This window comes from Sinocyclocheilus rhinocerous, unplaced genomic scaffold (assembly GCF_001515625.1).
Source record: "Sinocyclocheilus rhinocerous isolate Xijiao unplaced genomic scaffold, SAMN03320098_v1.1 scaffold1310, whole genome shotgun sequence".
Classification (NCBI taxonomy): Eukaryota; Metazoa; Chordata; class Actinopteri; order Cypriniformes; family Cyprinidae; genus Sinocyclocheilus; species Sinocyclocheilus rhinocerous.
In genome coordinates this window covers 28,240-33,138 of record NW_015635534.1, presented here as the reverse complement: position 1 = coordinate 33,138, position 4,899 = coordinate 28,240, and positions in this window count along the sequence as shown.

Sequence of the window (4,899 nt, the reverse complement as noted above, 5' to 3'; positions counted from 1 at the left end):
GGATAATTAAGATAATTAACAAGACACCAGGTGAACAGAATGACTAATTAAACAGACTGGGGAAAACTAGGAAACTCAAAGCAGGACCAAAAACACAGCATACATTTTACAATGACATAACTTTAGTAAATTTTGCACAAACAAATTATTCATGCAAACTCGCCTGTTCCAGGTAGAAACGGTCAGAGTGTCAAAAAAACCTTCAAACGGGGCCCGCTCCCAGTATAAGGGGCTTTCCCTACCATTAATGCTTAGACAATTTACACTGCACACGTCTGCGGTGCAGTGTGGCTCTGATACAGCCACTGAAGCGGATTGCGGCCACTCTAGTCAATGCTTGTCTTTACTCCAGCTGCGCCACGCACGTTTCTGTAAAAAAAAATATATATAGCCAAAATCCCACCAAAATCAGTTGCCATGACTTATCGCGAGAGGCAAAAGGTTACGTTTTAGTCGCATAACATTGTTTAATGGAAACGCCGTCATTTCGCAATACTTTGTTATAGATATTTATAAAATATCACCAAAGTTTTGCGCAAATCTGTAATGGAAACGCGCTTAGTGATTTAAAGACCACATTCTGTACACACGTCTAACTAATAAAGCATAATATGTGCGGAAAAACAGATGAGGCCAAAATATGAACTTTAGAAATCACTGTCTTAATCCATAAGCGCTTTCTAGATTACAGTTTTCTAAAGAGAGGAAAACGCTTTACGTTTAACCTTTAAACATGTCGCGTTAATATTCTGGCTCATCTGCATGTCTTTTAGCATCACTGTCTTAGTACATTAAACCAGCATTTGAAAATGCTACAAAACTTTCCCCAAGCTCCTAGGGATTTGATTTTGCTTGTCATTTGTTGAAATAAATATAAAAAGTACAGTGAGTTCGTGACTGTTCGCTGAATGTGACCCACAATCTGTGATTCTCCTCCGTGGCCATGGAAAAATTAATATTTATAATGACAACAATTATACTTTGTCATTTAAAAGTTTCCAACAAAGAAATGGGTCGACTTCTGTCAGCTTGTTGAACACACACTTTTATTTGGATAATGTACCATATGATGACTGAAGCAGCAGCGAGCGTCCAGCGGGCGACACTGTTTTCACGCTAATCGGGTAAACACTGTAAACCAGATTCTACAAAACCTAAGAGAGAAATGCAGTGCATATCATGCAGTGCGATAAAATAGCTTCTCTTCCCTGCAACCAATACAATGAAGAATGAATGGTTGTTTAACTTAAAGGCAAAAACAAAACAAAAGATAAGCATTTATCCTTATAGAGAATGAGAAGTAGCCATGGGAACTGATAGCATATGTTGCTAATATGGCGGCGCCTTCCCGAAATGCAATGCGGAGTGAAAAAATCGTGACGTAACTCCTCATATAAGAGAGCAAAATGTCTAGCAGACTTGTGTCATGTCTAAACATAGGTCTATAAAACATGCACGCCAAAGTGAGTGTATTAATAGTTTCAGTTTCAACATATCTCCAGCAAAAACAGAAGAGGGTGAACAGTTTGTAGCTGTCGGTGCGCTAGAAACACTCCTGGTAAACAGCAAAAGAGAAGCGCTGCACTGCCTGCACAAACACCGGGACGCACAATGTCTGTTTTTAGACTGCTTAGTGATGTAAACAATTATCAGCGACACGAGAACGATGGTGGAAAAGAGAGACACAAGTAAAAGCTTCAAAGTCAACAACAACGGTTAGAAGAGCAACAGGAATGGCAGATCCGTGTCTTCAAATAAGTATAGAGACTGCTGGAGCTTTAAGCGCCATTGGGCTTCCAGTGCTTTTATTGGGAGTCAGTTTTGCATTCGCTTACGGTGCACTGGGGGAAACCGGCCTTTCGCTGGTATTTAGGGGGCTCCAGTGTGTTGGTGTCTTCAGAGGCAGTTTGGCTGTGATCGCATTACCGGCTCTCGGGAGGATGACGGCGGCTGAAGCGATGAAGTTCACCGGGGCGGATGGTGTCGCTGCCGGAGCTGCTGGCAGCTGCTCTGCGTTTATATCAGCGATTGTAGCCGCATTAACAACCCGGAGTATAAGAGCAAGATTGGACACAGCAGTCGACGAGTTCATCACCCTCATGATCCATACAGCAGCCGGTGGTCTTCTGTTTCAGATGGAAATGTCACTATTGTTTGGGCAAAGAAACAGAAATACAGGAGGGACAAACAGAGGAATGGATGAGGATGAAGACACTGAAGTGAATAGTGAGGAGGAATACGAGAGTGAAAGGAAGAAAAGACGAAGAAGAACAACAATGACGTATTTAAAGAACACCATTTAGAGATCATATACGGAGTTGTATGACTCGAAGGCAGGTTTTCTCAAACCCCGACATTGTAATTTTTCTTTCCACTGCACTCTTTTAATTAAATATGTAAACTACAGTGCTTCGAATGCAGAATTAAGTTTAAATATTTTTGATGTCATATTTACAATTTCTTCGAACTAAGGTCAACTTTCACAAAACAATTAATCTTCCAATCAAAACACACATCACATATTCAACCCTAGACACATAATTATTGAAAACAATTTTAAATAGCTACATCATAAAACTCCACATCTGTTTTCTTGACATTTCTTTATTTATTTGAGCACATATTTATCACATTTACGGAGGCCATTTTGTCTCTGTGGTGTTAAAATATTTTTACTTGAAATTCATTGATTACACTCTGCTTCTGTTTACAGAGTAATGCCTCATTACGTTTCTCTGGTTGCCACCACCAGAAGCTGCTACATGTGTGTTACTCGCCGGTATAATACACAGCCAATGGGTGGTTTTGTGATATTTAATATACAAGATCTTTGATGATAGTAAGGAACAGAATGGGTTTGGAATTTAGGTGAGTTTATTTAAAAAAAAATATATATATATATATGTATGTTTATAGGTGAATTCAGGTAAAGTGGGCCATTTAAGTTTGATTGTACTGTGCTCAGTGGGCATAACAATGGTTCTTAATTAAAGGGACACTATTTCTCTAAATGATAAAATAGTTTTGGTTGATACAATGTGACACTGGTGGGTGTGGCCACACCTCAAAGGAGGACTGTGTCATGGGGAAAAGTGAAGTGACCTGTGGCCAAGTATGGTGACCCATACTCGGAATTTGTGCTCTGCATTTAACCCATCCAAGTGCACACACACACACACACAGTACTGAACCTCGGAATTTGTGCTCTGCATTTAACCCATCCAAGTGCACACACACACACACACACCGTGAACACACACCAGGAGCAGTGGGCAGCCAATGCTGCGGTGGCCGGGGAGCAGTTGGGGGTTTGGTGCTTTGCTCAAGGGTCTCACCTCAGTCGCTTGTTATTCAGTCCCCCCACCTACAATCCCTGCCGGACCTGAGACTCGAACCGGCAACCTTCGGTCAAGTCAGACTCTACCCATTAGGCCACGACTGCCCCGCTTCGTAGAAGGTAGAAAACCCTTCGTCGTAAGATTTTCATTTCTAAATTATAAGGTTGCTCACTAAATGAAAACAAATATTATTGGGACAGTTCCTGCTGTTTTTGTTTCCACAGGTAGCAGGGAATAAAATGCAAAGAACAAAATGTTTAAAAATGTGTTTGTTTTCTTGTAAGGTGTTTAACTATTGCTGGCCCACTTTGGAATTCAGGTAAAGTGGGCCAACTTTTAACCTTCAATAATTATACTCAAATTCATTAAATAAATTGTCATTCACAGGTTATTTTGTGTTATAGTCACATTTTTAACATATTGTATAGTTCATTTTACCAATATTCTGATTTCTGAATATTCTGATATTCAGATTGAATCACATTTAATGTCAACACAGCATGTTCTTTCATAGGTTTTCACACATGAATTGAGATGAGGATTTACACATGATTGTTAAATACGTTTGCTTGAAAATATGTGTTAATAAACCATGTCTTTTAAACTAAAATGCAGAATAAAGGTTCTTTAAAGAACCATCTCTGATATTCAGATTGAATCACATTTAATGTCAACACAGCATGTTCTTTCATTGGTTTTCTATGGCATCGTGAAGCACCTTTATTTTTAAGAGTGACGTTTCAGGAAAGCCACACATTTGCGAGTAATTCACATTCACACACTCTCTCTGCTGCTATATCTCTTTAGCATTGTTTATTATTTAGTTTATTAACATATTTTCTAACAGAAATGCATTCAAATAGTACAGGAAAACACAAATGTGACCTGAACAAACGCAAAATGCAATTCACATTTCAATACAATATTCAAGCTAAGTAACAGATTAGCTGTTCATTTTCTTATTTTTATAGTTTAGTTTTAAATGTAAATTCACAATATCAATAAAACATGTGTCCCTCATTCCTGAAAATACATTTTGCTATTTATATATACAGTACAATTTTAAAGTAATGTACTGTAAAATGGGCCTTTATAGAAGAAACAGTTATTCATTTGGAGCTTTCCGAGCTCAAAAAACAAAGATGTAATTGTAAAGTTATAAATTGTTACTCCCTCACCACTGTATGTTTCCATACAAGTAATTTATTTCCCTTTACCATGCACACATGAAATCGTTTTCTGGAGTTTTCAAATGTGATTGTTTTGAGAATAGCACAGATGTGCTTTTTACCCTCCACCAATAATAATAATAATAGCCTACTAATAATACAAAATTTAAAGAAGACTAAATAAAACAGTTCAGCAGTGAAACAGCTCTACATAAATAGTATTAACAGCTATAAAATAAGACACTCGGATAACATGTTTTTCTTTCATTTGTAGAAAGGATCTGAGACTATAACATTTATCGTAAAAACATAGATTCTGTTATATAAAATCAGCTGTATATTAATGACACTTGAGCAGAATGTATTACTTCCTGAAGATGATGCTGTGGTCC